Here is a 26,722-nt window from a genome sequence, read left to right on the forward strand (position 1 = left end):
TAAGGGTGCACACCTACTGCTAGATACAGGGTTTGGTGGAGGATAATTCTACAAACACGACTGTAGGCTCTCTTCGTTTATTTATATAGATAATAGAGCATACAGGGCACAGTCAGGGAAACCTGTTAGATAGAAACAGCTTGTGGAATGAAGTTCCTAGGCTTGAGTGCAAATGACCATAGACTTGGGGGACATCTATGTCAATTGACACAATATAAAGACAATGTTTTGCATCCTACTTTGGTGAGTAGCATCAGGGGTCTTAAAAGCTTTTGAATGGCTGTCTAAGGTACAACTGTGGTCTCTTCCCATTCGCAACAAAGAAAAGCAAAGACTCAAGGGTGCAATTTGTCCAAAGTACTAGTGGTCCACATGAACCTCAGCCTACCTGACCCCAAGACCAGAAGAACTAGATGATGCCCAGCTACAACTACCAACAGCTCTCACTAGGATCACAACAGAGGGCCTGGACAGAGCAGGCGAAAAATTAAGAACAAAAAAATCAAATTCACATAAAAGACCAGACTTATCGGTCTGACAGAGGCTGGAGAAACCCCTAAGGCTATGGCCTTCAGACATCCTTCTGACTTGGGACTGAAGCCATTCCTGGGTACCATTATCCAGCCAAAAAGGCAAGTCCATAAAAGAAACAAGAATGGGCTCCTTAGAACCATCAATTACATAAGATCAGAAAGGTAATATACGGCCAAAAGCAAAAATGAGAATGCAGGAAGGAAGGAGCAGAAAATCAGGATGAAAGGTAACGGAGAACTCATGGCGGAAATGGGGAGAGTGCTGACACATTGTAGGAAATAAAACCAAGACCATGAAACACTTTGTGTACAAACTATCGAATGGGAATTGAATTTGCTCTGTAAACTTTCACCTAACGTACAAAAAAAAAAAAAAAAAATCCTAACAACTGGACAAATAAACAACATCATGATAAACAGAGAAAAGACTGAAGTTGTCAAGGATTTCATTTTCCTTGGGTCCAGAATCAATGCCCGGGGAAGCAGCAGTCAAGAAATCAAAGAGCACATTGCACTGGGCAAATCTGCTGCAAAGAAAACCTCTTTATAAGTGTTTAAAAGCAAGGATGTCACTTTGAGGACTAAGGTGTGCCTGACCTAACTCATGGTATTTTCAATGGCCTCGTATGCGTGTGAAAGCTGGACAATTAATAAGGACGACCTAAGGAGAATTGATGCATTTGAACGACGGTGCTGGCGAAGAATATTGAATATACTGCGGACCGCCAAAAGAATGAAAAATCTGTCTTGGAGGAAGTACAACCAGAATGATCCTTAGAGGTCAGGATGGTGAGACTTCATCTCGCATACTTTGGACATGTTATCAGGAGGGATCAGTGCCTGGAAAAGGACATAGTGCTTGGCAGAGGATCAGAGAAAAAGAGGAAACCCGTCAATGAGATGGACTGACACAGCAGCTGCAACAATGGGCTCAAACGTAGCAATGATTGTGAGGATGGTGCAGGACCAGGCCTGTTTCATTCTATTGTACTTACAGTTTCTGTGAGTCGGCACCAACTCAATGGCACCTACCAAAATATCAACAACCTTTAAGGGAGAAGATCACCAAGTCATTTCTCCCACTTAGCGGCTAGTGTGTTCAAACCTTTCAGGTAGGAGCGCAGTGCTTAACGATTATGTCACCAGCGCTCCTTACTCAGACTTTTTAATTTTTCCTTTTTATCGAACTTTAGGTGACGGTTTACAGAACAAAGTAGTTTCTCATCAAACAATTAGTACACATATTGTTGTATGACATTGGTTAACAACCCCACAACATGTCAACATTCTCCCTTCTCAACCCTGGGTTCCCTATTACTAGCTTTCCTGTTCCCTCCTACTTTCCAGTCCCCGCCCCAGGGCTGGTGCACCCCTTTAGTCTTGTTTTGTTCCATGGCTTGTTCAATCTTTGGCTGAAGAGTGAACCTCAGGAGTGGCCTCATTACTGAGCTGAAAGGGTGTCCAGGGTCCATACTCTCAGGGTTTCTCCAGTCTCTGTCAGGCCATCAAGCCTGGTCTTTCTTTTTGAGCAAGAATTTTGTTCTACATTTTTCTCCAGCTCTGTCCAGGGCCCTCTACTGTAATCCCTGTCAGAGAACTCAGTGGTGGTAGCCGGGCACCACCTCATTCTGGTGGAGGCAGTGGCAGGTGTGGTCCATTAGTCCTTTGACCTAATCTTTCCCTCGTGTCTTTAGTTTTCTTCATTATTCCTTGCTCCCGAAGGGGTTAGACCAGTGGAGTGTCCTAGATGGCCACTCACAGTCTTTTAAGACCCCAGACGCTACTCACCAAAGTAGAATGTAGAACATTTTCTTTATAAACTCTGTTCTGCCAATTGAGCTAGATGTTCCCTGAGACCATGGTCACCATAGCCCTCATCCCACCAGTTCAGCCCCTCAGGGAGTTTGGGTGTGTCTATGGAGCTACCATGGCCCTACCTTGTACGGGCTGTGCTGGCTTCCCCAGTATTATGTACTGTCTTAACCCTTCACCAAAGTTACCGCTTACCTGTTGTCTATTAAGTGTTTTTCCATTCCCACCTCTCCCTACCCTTGTAACCATCAAAGATTGTTTCTTGGGGGCCAAGATGGTGGACTAGGTGGATGCTACCGCGGATCCCTCTTGCAACAAAGACTCGGAAAAACAAGTGAATCGATCACATACATAACAATCTACGAACTCTGAACAACAAGCACAGACTTAGAGACGGAAAACGAACAAATACAGGCAGACAGCGACCGTTTTCAGAACTAGGAGCCAGCGTACCAGGCAGGTGACCTTCGGAGCCCGATCTGGGGCAGAGCCCAGGGGGGCAGACGGCACAGACAAGGGGCCCAGCCCTACCCCCCTGAACCCATCCGGGAGAGAGTCTAGCTGGTTGGCGCGGGCAGCGTAGCAGCGCAGCCGGAGGGAGAAGCACCCGGGAGGCAGTGACTGATCTTGGAGCAGAGAGAGCAGCGACCCAGCCAGGGAGCCGTCCCGCCAGGAGTTTGGCGGGAAGCGGGCAGGGCGCGAGCACGGGGGGGGTCAGCTATATTTTCCTAAAGCGACCCCGGGGCGGGGCCCACACGTTTGTGTGGGGGAACGCCCACCCACATTGCGCGTGTGGCGTGGCGCACCGGAGGGAGAAGTCCCAGGGAGGAAGTGACAGGTCTTGGAGCGGGGAGAGCAGCGTCCCAGCCAGGGAGCCGTCCCGCTGGGATTTTGGCGAAAGCGGGCGGGGCGTGAGCGCGGGGTGCAATTATATTCTCCTGAATAGACCCTGGGGGCGGGCCCACCCGTTCGTGCGGGAGACGCCCACACAGTTCGCGCGAGCGGTGCCACGCACCAGAGGGAGAAGTCCCTGGGAGGAAGTGACTGGTCTCGGAGTGGGGAGAGTAGCATCCCACCCGGGGAGCCGTCCCGCCCGGATTTTGGCAGACGGGAGTGGAGCGTGAACGCGGTGATCAGCTCTATATTCTGTGGTGCTATGCTCCTAGCTCTCTGATCCCTCCCCCACCCTCCCCAGGCGGCTCCATTAACATCCGAATACCTGGAGCCAGAGGGAGAATTCAGATAGGGATTTGACTGCATTTTTTTTAGCTGATTACCCGGAAAATCTAGTTTCCCAGTGATGGCTCGGAGACAGCAGTCCATATCAAACCACATAAAGAAACAGACCATGACAGCTTCTCCAATGCCCCAAACAAAAGAATCAATATCTTTCCCAAATGAAGATACAATCCTGGGATTATCAGATACAGAATATAAAAAACTAATTTACAGAATGCTTAAAGATATCACAAATGAAATTAGGATAAATGCAGAAAAAGCCAAGGAACACACTGATAAAACTGTTGAAGAACTCAAAAAGATTATTCAAGAACATAGTGGAAAAATTAATAAGTTGCAAGAATCCATAGAGAGACAGCATGTAGAAATCCAAAAGATTAACAATAAAATTACAGAATTTGACAATGCAATAGAAAGTCAGAGGAGCAGACTCGAGCAATTAGAATGTAGACTGGGACTTCTGGAGGACCAGGGAATCAACACCAACACAGCTGAAAAAAAATCAGATAAAAGAATTTAAAAAAATGAAGAAACCCTAAGAATCATGTGGGACTCTATCAAGAAGGATAACTTGCGAGTGATTGGAGTCCCAGGACAGGGAGAGGGGGACAAAAAACACAGAGAAAATAGTTGAAGATCTGCTGACACAAAACTTCCCTGACATCATGAAAGACAAAAGGATATCTATCCAAGATGCTCATCGAACCCCATTTAAGATTGATCCAAAAAGAAAAACACCAAGACATATTATCATCAAACTTGCCAAAACCAAAGACAAACAGAAAATTTTAAAAGCAGCCAGGGAGAAAAGAAAGGTTTCCTTCAAGGGAGAATCAATAAGAATAAGTTCAGACTACTCAGCAGAAACCATGCAGGCAAGAAGGGAATGGGACGACGTATACAGAGCACTGAACGAGAAAAACTGCCAACCAAGGATCATATATCCAGCAAAACTCTCTCTGAAACATGAAGGAGAAATTAAGATATTTACAGATAAACACAAGTTTAGAGAATTTGCAAAAACTAAACCAAGACTGCAAGAAATGCTAAAGGAGATTGTTTGGCCTGATGACCAATAATATCAGGTACCAGCACAATACAAGGTCGCAAAACAGAACGTCCTGACATCAACGGAACTCAAATAGGGAAAGCACAAAAACAAACAAATAAAGACTAATTCTAAAAAATAAATAAATAAACAAAATAATACACATAACAGGAAATCATGGAAATCAATAGATAAACGATCACAATAATCAAAAAGAGGGACTAAATACAGGAGGCATTGAACTGCCAGATGGAGACTGATACAAGGCGATATAGAAGGATACAAGTTAGGTTTTTACTCAGAAAAATAGGGGTAAATAATAAGGTAACCACAAAAAGGAATATCAATTCCATAACTCAAGAAAAAAGCCAAGAAAAACGTAACGACTCAACAAACACAAAGTTAAACGTTATGAAAATGAGGATCTCACAAGCTACTAAGAAAAACGTCTCAGCACAAAAAAGCATGTGGAAAAATGAAAAGGCCAACAACACACATGAAAAGGCATCCAAATGACAGCACTAAAAACTTATTTATCTATAATTACCCTGAATGTAAATGGACTAAATGCACCAATAAAGAAACAGAGAGTCACGGACTGGATAAAGAAACACGATCCATCTATATGCTGCCTACAAGAGACACACCTTAGACTTAGAGACACAAACAAACTAAAACTCAAAGGATGGAAAAAAATATATCAAGCAAACAATAAGCAAAAAAGAAGAGGAGTAGCAATATTAATTTCTGACAAAATAGACTTTAGACTTAAATCCACCACAAAGGATAAAGAAGGACACTATATAATGATAAAAGGGACAATTGATCAGGAAGACATAACCATATTAAATATTTACGCACCCAATGACAGGGCTGCAAGATACATAAATCACATTTTAACAGAATTGAAAAGTGAGATAGACACCTCCACATTTATAGTAGGAGACTTCAACACACCACTTTCGGAGGACAGGACATCCAGTAAGAAGCTCAATAGAGACACGGAAGACCTACTTACAACAATCAACCAACTTGACCTCATTGACTTATACAGAACTCTCCACCCAACTGCTGCAAAATATACTTTTTTTTCTAGTGCACATGGAACATTCTCTAGAATAGACCACATATTAGGTCATAAAACAAATCTTTGCAGAATCCAAAACATCGAAATATTACAAAGCATCTTCTCAGACCACAAGGCAATGAAACTAGAAATCAATAACAGAAAAACTAGGGAAAAGAAATCAAATACTTGGAAAATGAACAATACCCTCCTGAAAAAAGAATGGGTTATAGAAGACATCAAGGAGGGAATAAGGAAATTCTTAGAAAGCAACGAGAATGAAAATACTTCCTATCAAAACCTCTGGGACACGGCAAAAGCAGTGCTCAGAGGCTAATTTATATCGATAAATGCACACATACAAAAAGAAGAAAGAGCCAAAATCAGAGAACTGTCCCGACAACTTGAACAAATAGAAAGTGAGCAACAAAAGAACCCATCAGGCACCAGAAGAAAACAAATCATAAAAATTAGAGCTGAACTAAATGAATTAGAGAACAGAAAAACAATTGAAAGAATTAAGAAAGCCAAAAGCTGGATCTTTGAAAAAATTAACCAAATTGATAAACCATTGGCTAGACTGACTAAAGAAAAACAGGAAAGGAAACAAATAACCCGAATAAGAAACGAGAAGGACCACATCACAACAGAGCCAAATGAAATTAAAAGAATCATTTCAGATTACTACATAAAATTGTACTCTAACAAATTTGAAAACCTAGAAGAAATGGATAAATTCTTGGAACAATACTACCTACCTAAACTAACACATTCAGAAGTAGAACAACTAAATAGACCCATAACAAAAAAAGAGATTGAAACGGTAATCAAAAAACTTCCAACAAAAAAAAGCCCTGGCCCAGACGGCTTCACTGCAGAGTTCTACCAAACCTTCAGAGAAGACTTAACACCATTACTATTGAAGGTATTTCAAAGCATAGAAAAAGACGGAATACTACCCAACTCATTCTATGAAGCCACCATCTCTCTGATACCAAAACCAGGTAAAGACATTACAAAAAAAGAAAATTTTAGACCTATATCCCTCATGAACATAGATGCAAAAATCCTCAACAAAATTCTAGCCAATAGAATCCAACAACACATCAAAAAAATAATTCACCATGATCAAGTGGGATTTATACCAGGTATGCAAAGCTGGTTTAATATCAGAAAAACCATTAATGTAATCCATCACATAAATAAAACAAAAGACAAAAACCACATGATCTTATCAATAGATGCACAAAAGGCATTTGACAAAGTTCAACACCGATTTATGATAAAAACTCTTACCAAAATAGGAATTGAAGGAAAATTCCTCAACATAATAAAGGGCATCTATGCATGCAAAGCCAACAGCCAATATCACTCTAAATGGAGAGAACCTGAAAGCATTTCCCTTGAGAACGGGAACCAGACAAGGATGCCCTTTATCACCGCTCTTATTCAACATCGTACTTGAAGTCCTAGCCAGGGCAATTAGGCTAGACAAAGAAATAAAGGGTATCCAGATTGGTAAGGAGGAAGTAAAGCTATCACTATTTGCAGATGACATGATCGTATACATGGAAAACCCTAAGGAATCCTCCAGAAAACTACTGAAACTAATAGAAGAGTTTGGAAGAGTCTCAGGTTATAAAATAAACATACAAAAATCACTTGGATTCCTCTACATCAACAAAAAGAACACCGAAGAGGAAATAACCAAATCAATACCATTCACAGTAGCCCCCAAGAAGGTAAAATACTTAGGAATAAATCTTACCAAGGATGTAAAAGACAAAGAAAACTATAAAACTCTGCTACAAGAAATTCAAAAGGACATACTTAAGTGGAAGAACATACCCTGCTCATGGATAGGAAGACTTAACATAGTAAAAATGTCTATTCTACCAAAAGCCATCTATACATATAACGCACTTCCAATCCAAATACCAATGTCATATTTTAAGGGGATAGAGAAACAAATCACTAATTTCATATGGAAGGGAAAGAACCCCCGGATAAGCAAAGCATTACTGAAAAAGAAGAAGAAAGTGGGAGGCCTCACTCTACCTGATTTCAGAACCTATTATACAGCTACAGTAGTCAAAACAGCCTGGTACTGGTACAACAACAGGCACATAGACCAGTGGAACAGAATTGAGAACCCAGATATAAATCCATCCACGTATGAGCAGCTGATATTTGACAAAGGCCCAGTGTCAGTCAATTGGGAAAATGATAGTCTTTTTAACAAATGGTGCTGGCATAACTGGATATCCATTTGCAAAAGAATGAAACAGGACCCATACCTCACACCACGCACAAAAACTAACTCCAAGTGGATCAAAGACCTAAACATAAAGACTAAAACGATAAAGATCATGGAAGAAAAAATAGGATCAACCCTAGGAGCCCTAATACAGGGCATAAACAGAATACAAAACATTACCAAAAATGATGAAGAGAAACCAGATAACTGGGAGCTCCTAAAAATCAAACACGTATGCTCATCTAAAGACTTCACCAAAAGAGTAAAAAGACCACCTACAGACTGGGAAAGAATATTCAGCTATGACATCTCAGACCAGCGCCTGATCTCTAAAATTTACATGATTCTGTCAAAACTCAACCACAAAAAGACAAGCAACCCAATCAAGAAGTGGGCAAAGGATATGAACACACATTTCACTAAAGAAGATATTCAGGCAGCCAACAGATACATGAGAAAATGCTCTCGATCATTAGCCATTAGAGAAATGCAAATTAAAACTACGATGAGATTTCATCTCACACCAACTAGACTGGCATTAATCCAAAAAATACAAAATAATAAATGTTGGAGAGGCTGCGGAGAGATTGGAACTCTCATACACTGCTGGTGGGATTGTAAAATGGTACAACCACTTTGGAAATCCATCTGGCGTTATCTTAAACAGTTAGGAATAGAACTACCATACAACCCAGAAATCCCACTCCTCAGAATATACCCTAGAGATACAAGAGCCTTCACACAAACAGATATATGCACACCCATGTTTATTGCAGCTCTGTTTACAATAGCAAAAAGCTGGAAGCTACCAAGATGTCCGTCAACGGATGAATGGGTAAATAAATTGTGGTATATTCACACAATGGAATACTACGCATCGATAAAGAACAGTGACGAATCTCTGAAACATTTCATAACATGGAGGAATCTGGAAGGCGTTATGCTGAGTGAAATGAGTCAGTTGCAAAGGGACAAATATTGTATAAGACCACTATTATGAGATCTTGAGAAATAGAAAAAACGGAGAAGAACACATACTTTTGTGGTTACAAAGTGGGGAGGGAGGGAGGGAGGGAGAGGGCTTTTTATTGATCAATCTGTAGATAAGAACTGCTTTGGGTGAAGGGAAAGACAACACTCAATACAAGGAAGGTCAGCCTAATTGGACTGGACTAAAAGCAAAGAGGTTTCCGGGATAAAATGAAAGCTTCAAAGGTCAGCGGAGCAGGGGCTGGGGTCTGGGGAACTTGGTTTGAGGGGACTTCTAAGTCAATGGGCAAAATAATTCTATTATGAAAACATTCTGCATCCCACTTTGATTTGTGGCGCCTGGGGTCCTAAATGCCAACAAGCGGCCATCTAAGATACATCAATTGGTCTCAACCCACCTGGAGCAAAGGCAAAGGAAGAACACCAAGGTCACACGACAACTAAAAACCCAAGAGACAGAAAGGGCCACATGAACCAGAGACCTACATTATCCTGAGACCAGAAGAACTAGTTGGTGCCCGGCCACAATCGATGTCTGCCCTGTCAGGGAGCACAACAGACAACTCCGGAGGGAGCAGGAGACCAGTGGGATACAGACCCCAAATTCTCATGAAAAGACCATATGTAGTGGTATGACTGCAACTAGAGGAATCCCAGAGACAATGCTCCCCAGAACTTCTGATGGCACAGGACAGGAACCATCCCCAAAGACAAATCATCAGGCATGAAAAGGACTGGTCAGTGGGGGGGGAGAGAGATGCTGATGAAGAGTGAGCTAATTAAATCAGGTGGACACTGGAGAGTGTGTTGGCAACTCTTGACTGGAGGGGGGATGGGAAGATAGAGAGAGAGGGAAGATGGCAAAATTGGCACGAAACGAGAGACTGAAAGGGCTGACTCAATAGGGGGAGAGCAAGTGGGAGAAGGGAGTAAGATGTATGTAAACCTACATGTGACAGAATGATTGGAATGGTAAATGTTCACTTGAAGCTTAATAAAAATTAATTAAAAAAAAAAAGATTGTTTCTTTTTGTATGTAAAACTTTTCATTAGTTTTTACAGTAGTGGTCTCATACAATATTTGTCCTTTTGTGATTGACTTATTTCACTCTGCATAGTGTCCTCCAGATGCACCCATGTTATGTGATGCTTCACAGATTCATCGTTTTTCTTTAGCGTTGCGTAATACTCCATTGTGTGTATGTACCACAGTTTGTTTATCCATTCATCTGTTCATGGGCATCTAGGTTGTTTCCATCTTTTTGCTATTGTGAACATCGCTGCAATGAACATGTGTGTACATACATCTACTCATGTGAAGACTCTTATTTCTTGAACGATATATTCTTAGGAGTGGGGTTGCTGAATCATATGGTATTTCTATTTCTAGCTTTCCACGGAAGCGCCATATCATTTTGTATTCCCATGAGCAGTGCATAAGAATTCTGATCTCCCTGCAGCCTCTCCAATATTTGTTATTTTCTGTTTTATTGATTCATGCCAGTAATGCCGCGGTGAGATGGTGTCTTATCGTAGTTTTGATTTGCATTTGTCTGATGGGCAAAGATCATGAGCATTTCCTCATGTGTCTGTTGGCTGCTTGAATATCTTCTTTGGTGAAGTGTCCACATCCTTTGCCCATTTTTTAATTGGATTATTTGTCTTTTTGTTGTGGAGTTGTTGGATTTTTTTTAATAGATTTTAGAAATTAGACCTTTGTCTGATTTGTAATAAACAAAATTTTTTTTCCCAGTCTGTAGGTTCTCTTTTTACTCTTTTGGTGAAGTCTTTTGATGAGCATAAGTGTTAAATTTTTAGAAGATCCCAGTTATCTAGCTTATCTTCTGGAGCTTGTGCATTGTTGGTTGTGATTTGTATCCTGTTAATGCCATGTATTAGGGCCTCTAGAATCGACTCGAGGGCACTGGGTTTTTTGGGGAGCATTGGTCCTGTTTTTCCTTCTATAAACTTCATAGTTTCTGGCTTTATATTTAGGTCTTGATCCATTTTGAGTTAGTTTTTGTATATGGTGTGAGGGATAGGTCCTGTTTCATTTTTTTGCAGATGTTCATCCAGTTTTGCCAGCATCATTTGTTAAAAAGACTGTCTTTTCCCCATCTGATGGACTTTGGGCCCTTGTCAAAGATCAGGTGACCATAGGTGGATGGATTTACTTCTCAATTCTGTTCCATTGGTCAATGTGTCTGTTGTTGTACCAGTACAAGGTTGTTTTGACTACCGTAGCTGTGTTGTAGATTCTGAAGTCAGGTAGTAAGAATTCTTCTACTTTCTTCTTCTTCTTCAGTAGTGCTTTACTTATCCAGGGATTCTTCCCTTTCCCTATAATGCTAATGATAAGTTTTTTCATTTCTTTAAAGAAAGTTGCTGGTATTTGGATCGGTATTGCATTGTATTTGTAAATCGTTTTGGGTAGAATTGTCATTTTAACAATGTTGAGTCCACCTATCCACGAGCATTGTATGTTTTTCCATTTATGTACATCTCTTTTGGTTTCCTGCAGTAGTGTTTTGTAGTTTTCTTTGTATAGGTCCTTTACATCTCTTATTAGATTTATCCCCAAGTGTTTTCTTTTTTAGGGGCTATTATAAATGGTATTTTTCCCTTGATTTTCTTTTCAATGTTCTCTTTATTGGTGTATAGGAATCCAACTGATTTTTGCATGTTGATCTTGTATCCTGCTACTCTGCTGAATCTTTCTATTAGTTCCAGTAGTTTTCTGGTGGAGCCTTTTGAATTTTCTAAGTGTAGTATCATATCTGCAAATAGGGAGAGTTTGATTTCTTCATTACCAATTTGGATGCCCTTTTTGTTTCTTGCCTTATTGCTTTAGCTAAGACTTGCAACACAATGTTAAATAGGAGTGGTGATAAAGGGCATCCTCGTCTTGTTTCTCTTCTTGGGGGGAATGATTTCAGCCTCTCTCCATTGAGAACCATATTGGCTGTTGGTTTTGCATAGATGGCCTTCATTATGTTGAGAAAGTTCCCTTCTATACTTATTCTATTGAGAGTTTTTTATCAGGAATTGGTGTTGGAATTTGTCAAATGCCTTTTCTGTGTCGATTGAGATGATCATGTGATTATTTTCTTTCTTTTTATTTACATGGTGGATTACATTGATTGATTTTCTAATGCTGAACCATTCTTGCACACCCGGTATGAATCTACGTGATCATGGTGTATTATTTTTTGATATGATGTTGAATTCTCTTGGCTAGAATTTTGTTTATAATTTTTGCATCTATATTCATGAGAGATATTGGCCTGTAATTTTCTTTTTTTTCTGGTGTCTTTGCCTGGTTTTGGTGTCAGAATTATGGTGGCTTCATAGAATGAATTTGGAAGTATCGCTTCCTTTTCTATGTTCTGAAATAGTTTGAGTAGTACTGGTGTAAGCTCTTCTCTGAATGGTTGGTAGAATTCTCCAGTGAAGCCATCTGGGTCAGGGCTTTTTTATTACCTCTTCAACCTCTTCTCTTGTTATGGGTCTGTTCAGATTTTCAACATCATTTTGTGTTAGTTTGGGTAGGCAGTGTGTCTCTAGGTATTTGTCCATTTCCTCTAGGTTTTCAAATTTGTTGGAGTATAATTTTTCATAATACTCTGTTACGATCCTTTTTATTTCAGTTGGGTCTGTTGTAGTGTCCCCCATTTCATTTCTTATTTGGGTTATTTGCATTCTCTCCTGTTTTTCTTTTGTTAATTTGGCCAGTGGTTTGTCTATTTTGTTGATCCTTTCAAAGAACCAACTTTTGGTTTTATCGATCCTTTCTATTGTTTTCCTACTCTCTATTTTAGTTATTTCTTCTCTGATCTTTCTTATTTCCTTTCTTCTGGTGGCTGTGGGCTTCTTTCGCTGTTCTCTATTTGTTCTAGTTGTGTAACTAATATTTTGATTTTGTCCCTTTCTTCTTTTTTGATGTGTGCATCTAGTGCTATAAATTGACCTCTGATGACTGCCTTTGCTGTGTCCCAAAGCTTTTGGTATGATGTGTTTTCATTCTCATTTGATTCTAGGAACTTTTCGATTCCATCTTTGATTTCTTCTATTACCCAGTGGTTTTTAAGCAGGTGTTATTCAGTTTCCATGTAATTGATTTTTTTTCCTTGCTCTTCCTGTTGTTAATTCTACTTTGATGGTATTGTGGTCAGAGAAGATACTTTGTGTTATCTTACTGTTTTGTTTTGTGTTGAGGGTTGCTCTGTGGCCTAAAATGTGGTCTATTCTGGAGAGGGATTCGTGTGTTGGAAAAGAATGTGTACTTTGCAGCTGTTGGGTGGAGTGTTCTCTATGTCTGTGGGGTCAAGTTGGCTGATTATGCTCTTTAGCTCTTCTGTATCTTTGTTGAGTTTCTTTGTAGATGTTCTGTCCTTTACTGAGAGTGTTGTGTTGAAGTTTCCTACCATTATTGTGGAACTGCCAATTTCTGTTTTTAGTCCTGTTAGAGTTTATGTATTTTGGGGCCTTGTCACTGGGTGTGTAGATGTTTATTATGGTTAAGTCTTCATGATGGATCATCCCTTTAATCATTATATAGTGCCCTTCTTTGTCTTTTATGGTGGATTTTGTTTTAAAGTCTATTTTATCTAAGATTAGTATTGCCACTCCTGCTCTTTTTTGGTAGTCATTTGCTTGATATATTTTTTTTCCATCCTTTGATTTTTAATAAATTTACATATTTTTTTCTAAGGTGTGCCTTTTGTAGACTGCAAATTGATGGATCCTGATTTTTTTAATCCATTCTCTCACTCCGTGTCTCTTTATGGGTGCATTTAGGCCATTTACATTCAGTGTAATTATTGATAGTTGTGAGTTTATTGCTGTCTTTTTGTAGTGGCTTTGTGTGTGTGTGTGGTGCAGTGGGTTTTTTGGTTTTAACATTTTCTTTGTTCCTCTTACTCTCCTGTGCTGAGTTCCTTTTGTTTGTGGATTTCTTTTTCATTTCTTTTGTTTTTGTAGATAATGTTTTTTATTGAGACTTTATGTTTTTCTTCTTTATTTTGATGAGTAGGTTTGTTAACTTTCTTTGTGGCTCTCTTGAAATTTACCCTTATCTTCCTTTGAACCTGTCTATTGTTACTTGGTATTGCCTTGCCTTCCTCTCCATTAGAAAGTTCTATACGTATACTGTTTATTGTTCTGATATTGTTGTCATTTACAGATTAACCTCTCTGGTTCCCTGTTGCAATTGTTTTGGTTTTGGATAGTCGTTGAGGGTTCATTTCCTAGGTTAGTATCTGGCTGGTACAATCTTGCCTGCTAGATTCAGGCTGTGGTCTCATGTTGTTTGTTATCAGACCAAAGAACTCCTTTTAACAATTCTTGTAAGTTTGGTTTGGTGTTTACATAGTCCCTTAATTTCTGTTTATCTGGGAATGTCCTAATTTCACTATCATTTTTGAATGAAGGTTTTGCAGGATATATTATTCTTGGTTGGCAATTTTTTTTCTTTTAGGGTTTTATATATGTCATCCCATTGCCTTCTTGCCTGCATGGTTTCTGTCAAATAATTAGAGCTTAGTCTTATTGTTTCTCCTCTGTATATGACTTTTTGTTTTTCTGGAGCTACCAACAGGATTTTTTCTTTGTCTTTGGTTTTAGCAAGTGTGATTATGACTTGCCTTGGTGTTTTTCTTTTGGGGGTCTATCCTATATGGGCTTTGTTGAGCTTCGTTGATGGTCTGCTTTTCGTAATTCATGATATTAGGAGGTTTTCTGTCAGCGATTCTTCAATGATCTTCTCTGTGTTTCCCGTTTTCTCTCCCTGTTCTGGAACTCCGATCACTCACAAGTTTTTGCTTTTGATTGTATCCCACATAATTCTCAGGGTTTCTTCCCTATTCTTTGTTCTTTTTTCTGATTTTTCCTCAGAGTTGTATCCAAGTGTTTGTCTTCAATTTCACTGATTCTCTTTCAGACCTGCTCCTCAGCCCTTCTATGACACTGTCCATTTCTGAAATATTGTTATTTATGTTTTGGATTTCTGATTGTTTTTGGTATGATTTCTACTTGTGAATTTATTTTGGCATTTGGTTCCTGTATTACTTTGTTGAATTATTCCCTTATTTAATTTTTTTACTGTATTTTCCATTAATTTGTCTGCCTTTTCCATAAATTTGCCCATTTTTTCCTCATTTTTGTCTTCTTTTTGCTTCAAGTCTTTGATTGCTCTGAATATTAGAGATTTGAATTCCCTGTCAGGTGGTTCTAGTGCTTTTTCTTCTACCGGGAATTCATCCGGTGTTTTATTTTGGACACCTACTGGAATCATCCTGTCTTTTTTTTTTTTTTTAAATATGTTTTGATATTGTCTACTGTCTTTTGGACTTTCAGTAGTTATTTTCTTCATTTCTTGATTGTAGATTTGTTTGTTTCATCCTGCCTTTTTGTCTTATTTGGTTATGTCTCAGCAGGCAAGCTGTGCATTCTTTGTTGTTTGCTTGTCTGTAGTCACAATACTTTTCACCTCCTTGTCCAATGGGCAGGGCCAGTCAATCAGCTATGGTGCAGCAGGGCAGGTCCAGCTGAAGGGGAGGGGCCAGATGGGTTTTTGTGGCACATACTCTGGCCAACAGGGCGGGCCAGGAATCAGTGCTGGGCAGGTTCCAGTAGGCTGTGCCTGTGTTGGTCGGGTGTGTGATGTTCAGTGCATGGTGAAGGTAGGCAGGCAGGAAAGAGGAGCGAGGTTGTGATATGTGGAGCTGATATGAGTAAGAGAAAGAGGAGAGAGAGGAGAGAGAAACAGGAGATAAAAACAAGCACGGAAAGAAAGAAGGAAAAAAAAGAGTGCTAAGGGAGCTTGCTGTTGGAGTGGAGAGAAAGGAAACCGAGAAAGGGAGAAAAGAAAGAAAAAATAACTAGATAAAAATTTGGAAAAGAAAAGCCCCGAGGAGCCCCGGAGTCTCACTGGTGGGCTGCTATGACTACAGAAGTGGCTCCCAGGCTGCACAGTAAATCCTGGCTGGGGGGGGTACAGGTGTTACACAGCATGAGGTATTCAGGACACAGGATAAGAAGGTAAGTGTAGAGAGAAGAGAATTGAGAAATGAGGAAAGACAGAAAGGGAAAAAGAGAGAGAAAAGAAAAAAAAAGAAATGCCCCCAGGGATCCCACCTATGTGGCTGCACAGATTGGGGGAGTGGCTCCTAAACCGTGCAGTGCAGCTCGGCTAGAAGGGCCTCCCAAGCTGGGAAAAGAAATAGAAAACAAACAAATAGAACAAAGCAAAACAAGGCAAAAAAAAAAAAAAAAAAAAAAAAGCCCCAGGGATCCCACCGGTGTGGAGTTGTGGGCTGGGGGCGTGGTTCTCCAGTTAAGCGTGGCTTCACAGCCTTTCAAGAAGAAGCAAAGATGGCACAGAGAGCCAGATATTCCAGAGAAAGGAGGGGGAGGTGGTAGGAGGCAGAGAAGAAACCAAAAGAAACAGAAAGAACCAACACAAGCTCAGGAGCCTGGGCCAGCGTGGGCAGGGCAAATCCAAGCAGCCTGAGGCCAAAGTAGTTGCCTCCCGGCCAACAGACTGCAGCTGTGGGGAAGCAGAGGCGGCCAAAGGGGGAGGAAGAAGCGGGGTTGGGATAGCACATATCGCTAGTTACAGGGTGCTCTGTGTCCTTCATGAAGCTGCTTTCCTGCACTACCTGTCTGCTGTTCTGCTACATGGGTGGGGAGAATCCAAGCGGTACGGACGCTGCACTTCCCAGCCAGCCGAGCCACCGCGGCCAGCCCAGAAGCTTGGAGGTAGAGCAGTGGGGAGTGAACAGGGGGTGGGAAAGCATGTATCGCTGGTTACCAGGTGCTCTGTCTCCTGCTGGGAGTTCCGTGAAGCTGCTTTCCCGCGCTCCCTGTCTGCCTCGACAGGCGTCCAAGATGGCAGATCTGTGCTGCCTTAGCTGATGGGGCCCTCCACAGGTATCTCTCCTCCTGTCTGGCCTCTGTCAGTTCCTTATTCCATTCCATGCTTGGCTGAGTCCTTTATCTCTTCATTTGACACTTCAAGTTCCAGGAATGGTGTTTGCCTTTATTTTACAGGTCTTTGCTATAGAGGGACGCGTGGTGCTCCTGTCTATGGTGCCATGTTAGAGGGAAGTCCACCTAACAGACTTTTTTTTTAATCAGTGAAACCAGAATTTTGGAATGCCTTCTAAAATGGAAGAAAATGGCAAGAGATTAGGTTTCTATGCTTTTTCCCTTCTAAGTACATGAAAGCAAAGCTACTGACTTATCCTTGGCTGGTGGGGCAATAATGCTGGGAATTTACATTACGATTACCTCTCTGGGTACTTGCAAAGCCACTCCTTTCCACCTGTGTCCAGACCTTACCTTTGTCCATCTTACCTGTATCAGGGCCCTGGAGTGTATGTGTGCAAGGCGGCTTTGAAGCCTTCTCTCACACTCAGAATAAGACCTCAAGACGTGTATTATTATCCCCATTACAAGATGAGGAAATAGCTCCTCAGAAAGTTCATAAATTAGTTGGGCAATAGAAAATGAGTTTTTTCCCTTACTCTTACTACTTAGAACAGGGAGAACGGAACTACAAGCCCAAGTTTCATTCTTTTGCTGTCCCATATGGTAGCTACTAGCCACAAGGAGCCGTTTAAAGATAAATTTAAATTAATTGTAATTAAATACAATTTAAAATTCAGTTCTCACTTCCCCTAGCCATATTTCAAGCGCTCAGTCATGGCAACTGACAACACAGCCACAAAGTTAGTGGCCCATATCTCCTGTATTACTGCTAAGGGCTAAGTTGGAAGATGCACCTTAGTTCTGAGAGCCAAAGGGTTGAGACCATCTTGGCTGGTAGATTGAGAAAGAATTTACCATCTCAGTTAGCTTTTAGGATAAATAAACGTCTTTCCTACCCACTGGTCTGAAGCAATTATTCTGTTTATGAAAATATACATAGTTCTGTGGTGACTCTTCAAATAAAAGATGTTGGACCAGAATTTTGTCAAATTTTAACTAATTAAGCTCACAGAATTTTCCCTTGCCCGTATTTATTTACCCTCACAGAACTCTAGTTGATGCTGACCTTTCTTCCTACTTTTTATGCTTGCTTAGGATGTTCAGTAAGCCTCCCTGAATGGTCAGAGAATGGAATTTGAGTCCTGGGTTCAAATTCAGTCTGAGATGCTTAGTAGATGTATCACTTCAAATGATTTACTTACTTCCCATTTGTAAAATGTATACATTGTTTTCCTTTCTGATGAAAGAAAAACCTTCTTTTCATCTGCTGTTTTTCTTCCTTTCTTTACTCCAGTTGTGTGAGAGTGTGAGGCCTGGGGCTGCAGCAACCATCTTGCTACCATCACGAAACAAACTTAAGGATGAATAGCCAACTCACTACAGATTCTTTAAAGCATGCGGAAGATAGGGTTATGATAATGTAATATTTTCCTACCTCCAGATGGTATTAACAATTAGGTTATAATACTCCTTCAAAGAGCTTTATTCTGATTGTTTTAAGAGATAAACAAGTACCTAGATAAATTGAATAGTCCTAATATTACCAGGAATTAAAGTGACTTTGCTCTGACAGAAGTTTTTATGTTTTGTAGTATGTTGATTTAAAAGCAGTTACAAGATCTTTGTGGTAACTTAGGCTAGACTGAGTGTATGCAGGATGTGTTTTATAAAGGAAAAAACATAGTATTTTGTCCTAAGATAAAGAGTATGGTTTTTCCAAAGTGAGAATAAGGGAATCATAAGACAAAACCTAGATAGAAAAACATAGGTTCCTTTACAAAATTTCTAAAGAGCTTTGGTAATTACTGGGTTGCTCTTAGTAAATAATGAAAAATGTTATGATAAAGAAATAAGGCTACACTGATTACGAAGAGAATGGTAAGAACTGGAGTGAAGAGACTCCTCCCAACAGGATGGAGATCTTTAAGTATATTTAAAAAATCGGAGAAACAAGGGGGACCCTGATGGGGTTAAAATGAACAAATACTGTTTTGATACACTTATCAGAAATTGGGTGGATTCCCAACATTAAAAAACCATCAACAAGTCCTCTCTATTATAGAATTTGAAAAAACCCAAAAGGTACAAATAAAAGCAGAGTACACCCGAGATTGCCTAGGGAGGTTTTTGGCACAGATATGGATTAACAAAGGGCAAGTGCTCTTCCACCCTAGTCAGACCTAAGGTCATATGCATATCAGTGAGTAAAATGAAAAGGCGTGAAAGGACTTGTTTCCAAAATCAGATGATGAAACCTTAAAAGGTTAGATTTTTTAAAATATGGACAATGAAATAAAGATAAAAGTTTGGATAAAAAGTCAGAATATTTAAACAAACTTTATTTCAATAGTAATTATGTTTTGTGGTATGTACCCATTGTCATCGAGTTACTTGCAACTCATAGCAACCCTATAGGACAGAGTGGAACTGCCCCATAGAGTTTCCAAGGAGCACCTGGTAGATTCGAACTGCTGACCCTTTGGTTAGCAGCCATAACACTTAACTGCTAACAGGCTTGAAAATAATTTCCAAGACTAAATTGGGTTCATATTATACTTTTTTTTTTTTTGCATTTTTATACCTCAGAGAGGACATACATATATATTTGGGTCTGGTTTTAAATGTGTTCATTTTTTGCCACTTTAAAAGGTTGTTCTATAGGAGTTGTGATAAAGACAAAAAGCTTAAATGGTTTATAAAAAAGGACATTCTATTTGATGTGCTCCGAGCATGTAACTGTCCTGCCTGAGTCTGATAGGGTAATTTATGAGAATTTTTAAAAGCTTTAGTATCAAAATAGTATTTAAAGCCAAATAAATTTTTTTTTTCAGTTTCAGTTAAAATGACAAAATTTTCTTTAGTTACTGGATTGAAGTGTTAATTTTATCTTCTGTGTAATCTGCCTAGAAGGCAAAGGTTCTGTGTCTCATTAGAATGAGCAAAGGTCATGCTGACTTTTACGGTCTTGACTGAAAAAAAAAATAAACATCATGGCTTGTGAAAAAGCTCAGATTTTTGCTTTAAAATCTTTTATTGTCACTTTGGTTAAATAGCTCAGCAGCCTGTGATAAACTCTTGACAATCTTAAAACTTCACAAAAATCCACCAAAGATTTGCTCCCGGTTTATAGGAGGAAAGGACTAGAAATAATAAATTTCATTTAGTGTTTTGTGAGTCACATGAAACATGCTGTCAAATCAAGAGAAGTGTCTAATTTGCTTAGGATTAAATTCCACTCCCCCCCCAGCCAATTTCAGGTGTGCTTTCAGTGTGACTTACATTTTATGTGTGTTTTGCCTGATACAAGACAAGGTTTTTACATTGCTAACTTGGTCACCTGGGAAACCTAGTGGTGTAGTGGTTAAGTGCTATGGCTGCTAACCAAAGGGTCAGCAGTTCAAATCCACCAGATGCTCCTTGAAAACTCTATGGGGCAGTTCTACTCTGTCCTATAGGGTCGCTGTGAGTCAAAATCGACTCGATGGCACTGGGTTTTTTGTTGTTGTTGTTGTTTTAACTTGGTCACAGTTTAGCTGGGAATTCACGTAGTTTACCTATGGAATTTTAGTACTATTCAGATGTCTAGAGACTTGATAACTTTGGTAATTCTTGGCATGCTATTATGTCTCAGGATTATTGTATGTTATATACTGAAGATCTTGAAAATAAGATTAATTATTATGTTTATTTTTCTAAGCTTAAACCAATCTTTTATTTCTTGATATCACCTTGACTTCCTCTCCATATGGAAGTTCTATGACTACACTGTTAAATACCTCTTTTTTTGTTTCAATATTGTCATTGTTTGCATATCGATGTCTCTGTTTCCCTATTTTCAGTCTTTTTAGAGCTTCTTGGGTATGTATCTTTGACTTGTTTTTGGAACTTCCCTACCTGGGTTGATGTCTGGTTGTTCTGTCCTGTGTTCTAGTCCTGGGTTGTTATCTGATATTGTTGGTTCTCTAACCAGAGGACACCCTTTAATATTTCTTGTAATTTTGGTGTGGTTTTTACAAATTTCCTCAACTTCCGTTTATCTGGAAAAACCCTAATTTTGCCATCATATTGAGAGACAGTTTTGCTGGATATATAATTCTTGGCTGGCAATTTTTCTCTTTCAAGGCTGGCACCCCATTGCCTTCTTACCTGCAAGGTTTCTGCTGAGTAGTCAGAGCTTAGTCTTATCGATTCTTCTTTTTAGATGACTTTTCATTTATCCATAGCCACTCTCAAGATTGTATCTTTGGTTTTGGCAAGTTTGATTTTAATATGTGTTGGTGGCTTTCTTTTGGGGTCTACCCTATGTGGGTTCATTGAGATTCTTGGATGGATATCTTCTCGTCTTTTTCAATATCAGGAAAGTTTTCTGCCAGCAAATACTCAACAATTCTCTCTGTACTTTCTGTTATACCCCCCTGTTCTGGGACTCCAGTCACTTGTAAGTTATTCCTCTTGATAGAGTTCCACATAATTCTTAGTGTTTCTTCATTTCCTTAAACTCTTTTTTCCTCAAATTGTTGTCAAGGGATTTATCTTCAATCTCACTAATTCTGACTTGTGTTGCCTCAATTCTGCTCCTATGACTTATTGAGTTGTCTAATTCAGAAAGTTTGTTTTTGTATTTCTAGTTGCTGTCTCTCTATGGATTCTAGCAGCCTGTTAAGTTTGTCATTCTGTTCTTATACAGTTTTCCTGAATTCCTCTATTGCTTCTTGTGTTCCTTGGCTTGGTCTGAGTTTTGCCTGATTTCCTTCCTGTTCTCCTGAAGAGCACTGTATATTAATATTTTGAATCCTAACTGTGGTAATTCCAAGAATTTATCTTCCTCTGAAAGATTTCCTGGTTCTTTATTTTGGTCACATGCTGGAGCCATCTTGTCCTGCTTTTTTATGTAATTTGATATTGACTGTTGTCTTGGAGGCATCAATAAGTTATTATATTTATTTAGCGTATGTTTGTTTACTGTGTCCTAGCTTTTTGTTTTGTTTTAATATGCTTAACTAGGCTGTCTTTGAAGTTTTCATGTTCTGTCACCAGGTGGTTACAGCAGCTACTAGGTGTGTGAACCCTAAGTCTATTCATTTTTCTTGTGCAGATTCAGCTCAGGTGTCCAGGTTGTCAGTCACCAAGTGTGTGGTGCAGACTGTCACCTGCAGTCCTAAACATCCAGGGCTGTGTAGATGTGTTTGTATAAGGCACAGGGATCTGGCTGCAGTAGGGGGCTATGCAATGAGCAAGGCAGGGGGCTGATGGTGGCCCCCAAGTTCCTGGATGGAGAACGTGTCCCTATTCACTACAGCACGTATGGGGATGGGTTTTGCAGCCAGTCCTTGGCTACCCAATGCTGTTTGCTGTAGGGACCAAGAGGCATCACTTATTCTGAGACCTCTGTGGTGGGTGGTTAGATAAAATGGGTGATACTGCCAGCCATCAGGCCCTGATGGTGGTGGGTGAAGACCCTCCTTAATGGGCAGGGTGGTGTCAAATGTCATGAATCTGCAACTCCCCCTTGGCTGCTGCGTTGAAAATAGGCTTCAGGTGTATGCCTGGTTGTTCTGTGCTAATGAGAGCCTGTGGTATTGAATCAGCCCACACAGGTCTAGGCAGTGGTGAAGGGGGCTACAAGTCCATGAACTCCTTATGTCAGTGCCTGGGCAAAGGGGCAGTACCTGCCCTGAATTCCAGGCTTAGTGGGTATGGTGAATTTCTAAAGATGTGAGACTGATTTGGGTGAGGATATCCCTGAATTCTGGCTTAGGGGCGTGGTGGTTGTTGAATACTGCCAAACAGGTGTCAGACCTGAGCAGCGTAGGGGATGGGTGAGGAGAAAGATGCACTTCTCTGCTGTGAATGTCCCAGAGGGGGAGGTGTTATTTTGACACCGTGCAGAAAGTTAGACACTTGTCCTTAAATTTTGCAAGTCCAGCACTGCTTCCCGCCAGCTCCAGAGGCTCGTGCAGCCTCTCTGCCACCCAGCCTCTCCTGATGTGGTGAAACGTATCCCAAACACTACTTCCGGGAGACCTTGACACAAAGATTCAAGTGCAAGTCATTAATTTGGGAGAGACAGAGAGCACAGGGATAGGGTAGGCTCGGGAGACAGGGAAGGAAGGCAGTAAAAAAATGGTGTTACAGCAACATAAAATCCACAGGGAGACTTTGGGGAATAATATGAAATGCAGAATTCTACCCATGGTGTCTAGTTTCCTAGAGCTGTTACAAAAATACAAGTGAATGGCTTTAAAGGACAGAAATTTATTTTCTAACAGTTCTGGAGGCTAAAAGTCCAAGTCAGGATATAAGTGGTGTCAGTTGCTTCCTTATAGGTAGTCCTGGGTGTTCCTTGGTTTGTAGCTAATCCTGACATGGCTTCTGTCTTCCTCTGGTGTATGTGTATCTCAGTGTCTAACCTGCCCTTTTATAACTCAGAAGTAATTAGATTTAGAACCCACCCTACTTGAGTATGATATAATTAACATAATAAAAGATACCCTATTTCTAAACAGGATCACGTCCACAATTATGGGGGTTAGGATTCCAGCACATATTTGGGAGAGGGAGGGGACACGCAACTGAATCTGTGACATCTAGGGAGAGGGAGCTGGGATATTTATACTTCAATTCCCAAGAGACATTGACTGTGAGTGGTTCTGACTGTCCTAGCAGTCTTCTGGGGTTCTATAAAGAAGCTCATGGGCACAGGGAGGCATTCTGTTGCATCTAGAAGTTGGCAGAAGCATGCTGAGTGGGCAGAGGGACATGAGCATACCATTCACAGATGCCAGGCCCCCTCTGATGCTGTGTGGCTTTGGAACTTCTGTGAATACTGACATGAAGAACTGTTTAAATGTTCCCCTGGGGCTAAGAGGGTATGTGTTTCATTTAATATGTGAACAGTAATATATAGGACGGGGGGAAGGGGACTCCCAGTTCCCTGTCCAAGATGGGCAGCAGCACCAGTCCTGTGGCAGACAGGGAATGCTAAGTACTGTTTTTGTGTGGTCTACTGGACCTATTCCATTTGCAGTCCAGAGACGGGCCTCTCATGCTTGTACTCCAAAGGGCTGACATGTGTGGACACAACAGTGGGCTCCCTCAGACTCCCTCTGGGTTCTAGTTGAGTTGGTATGATGGAGTCTTTGGGAGAGAATGGTGGGAGGGAGGATATTGAGGCCAAGATTGTGCCCCTCATCACAGAGATCCCTTTCCTCTGGTCCGCTAAGTATTCCCCCATCCCTGTGTCCCTTAGGATTAGGGGTGATAACAGTGCCCAGTCCCATCCCAGCCCTGATAATTGTTGTTATTATTTACTGCTGAGTTGATTCTCCCTCATGTGGACCACAAATACAACAGAATGAAACACTGCCTGATCCTACCCCATTTTCATGATTGTTGGTATGCTTGAGTACATTGTTGCGGCCACTGTGTACTTTGAGTACCTTCTGATCTAGGAGCTCATCTTCTAACACTATATTGGACACTTTTGTTATCCATTAGGTTTTCATTGGCTAATTTTGAAGTAGATTGCCAGGCCTTTTTTCCTAGTCTGTCTCAGTCTGGAAGCTCTACTGAAACCTGTCCACAATGGGCCCTGCTGTCGAGTCGATTCTGCCTCATAGTGACCCTATAGGACAGAGTAGAACTGCCCCATAGCATTTCCAAGGAATGCCTGGCGGATTTGAACTGCCAACCTCTTGGTTAGCAGCCGTAGCACTTAACCACTACGGCACCAGGGTTTCTATACTGGTTGCATAATTTTCAGCACCAAAGCAATACAAAAGCCACCACAATATGGCAAACTGACAGACTGATGGTGAACTACTAGCCTAACTCTGGTGTATATTTTATACGCATATATATAAAATCTCATAAACCTCTCAGCATAATTCCTTCATATCACTAAATATCCAGTCAGTGTTCAAGGTTCTGTATTTAACTCTTGTATTTGTTTTTCTTCATAGCTCTACTGAGATATAATTCACATACCATAAAATTCACCTATTTAAAGTTTGTAACTCAAGCGTTTTTAGTATACTCACAGAGTTGTACAACCATCACAAATACCTTTAGAACATTTTCATCAACCCCAAAATCATAAATCGCTTTTTAATGTTGGACTGTGGAAATGAAAACCCAAGCAGGTCCCCATACTGCATTTAGTTGATACCCTTTTCTGTTTCTTATCATCTTACCATTTTCCTGCCTCCTCCAGCCCCTTTTTCGCCTTGCCATTTATTTGTTGGAGAAACTGGGCCATTTATCTTGTAGAATTTCCTACATTTTGGTAGGTGTGTGTCTATTCCTAAAGCACTTTGATGGGTGGGCTCTGCAGCTGTACCTTATGCACCTGTACAGATTGGTAGGTGTCACTATCCTCAGACCCCTTTGGCAGGAGGCTAGGTGGTTTGGGTGGAGCTTCAGCCCTCAGTTCCCCATTGTGGGTCAGTGAGGGCTCTGTTTAATAGGTAGAGATATCAGACCTGGAAAACTTGTCTTTCCAGTAACCCGCTAAAACAATTACAGTCAGATCACTATCACAATTGCCTTTGCATTATAATAGCCACCTTGTTCCCTGTAGGGATGAAAGCCCAAGACTGTGAATCTCATATGTTTGGCTGGAGCTGGTTCTGTATTTTTATTCCAATTTTGGGAAGTCAGGGAAGAATTTGTGGTCCCTGGGTTTTTTGTAGCAGCATCTCTCAGGCCAAGAGAATGGGTTAGGAAAAGACAAAAAAAAAAAAAACTGCAGAGCACTTCACTCCCTGGCCCAGGAAAATCCAATGTTAATGAAGCCGCCTGGGAAGGGAGGGAGGGGGTCAGATAGGAGAGAGTAGCACCCAGGAGTATAGACAAAGTTACTTATCTTGCTTGGTGATTACTGTTTCATCTGAGATTCCTGAGGGAATCTGTGTAGCCTGTGTGCACTGACTGGGTCGAGATTGCCCCCGAGGGTCAGGCCTGCATCCTGTGCTTGTGCTGTCTCAGAAGCCGTGGTTAGTTCCTCCGCTCCCAGTCAAAGCCCAGCGCCAAGGTTTCCTGGCTGGGACGCCACACTCCTGGCTCCAAAATCAGTCGCTGCCTCCTGGTGACTTCTCCTCCTGTCAGCCACGTTGCTGCGCTGCCTGCATGCACTGGCTGGGCTTCCCCCAAGGTCACTTCAGGGGGCTAGGGCTGCATCCCGTGTTTGCACTGTCTCAGGAAGACGTGCTCAGCTCCCCTGCGTCCAGTCTAAAGCCCGGCGCCAAGGTTTTCTGACTGGGACGCTGGCTCCAGGCTCCGAAAACAGTTGCTGCTTCCCCATGGTTGCTCATTCTCTCATTAGCCCTGTCAGTGTGCAGCCTGCTTGCGCTGGCTGAGTCTCTACTGAGGTTACCCCAGGGCGCTAGGGGTTAGGGCTGTGTCCCGTGCCTGCCCCGCCTCAGCAAGCCGCAATCAGCCCCGCCACTCGGCACCAGGCAACTGCGAGGCCTCAAGGCTGTGGCACTGGATGCCGGCTCCAGAAGCAGTTGCTGCTTCAGGATGCAGCTTTTCGCTCGTCTGTCACTCAGGTCAACTCTTTAGATCTGTGTTTGATGGTCAGGGTTCGCAGATTGTCATGTATGTGATCCATTCACTTGTTTTTCGGAGTCTTTGTTGCAAGAGGGATCTGAGGTAGCTTCTACTTAGTCAGCCATCTTGGCCCAGCCTCCTCAGAATTTCCTACATTTTGGATTTTGCTGATTAGAAATGTACCTCCACCCGCTCTATTTCTTACAAGCTGATACTAGTTTTAGAGCTCTGATCAGATT

General features: G+C 41.1%; 1 protein-coding gene across 2 annotated transcripts in view; it reads left to right on the forward strand.

The window, feature by feature from the left end:
- Positions 1 to 26,722, forward strand: part of LOC126070537 (zinc finger protein 420-like) — a 406,055-nt gene that overhangs the window by 306,438 nt on the left and 72,895 nt on the right. The window lies entirely within an intron of this gene.

This window comes from Elephas maximus, chromosome 2, assembly GCF_024166365.1.
Source record: "Elephas maximus indicus isolate mEleMax1 chromosome 2, mEleMax1 primary haplotype, whole genome shotgun sequence".
NCBI lineage: Eukaryota > Metazoa > Chordata > Mammalia > Proboscidea > Elephantidae > Elephas > Elephas maximus.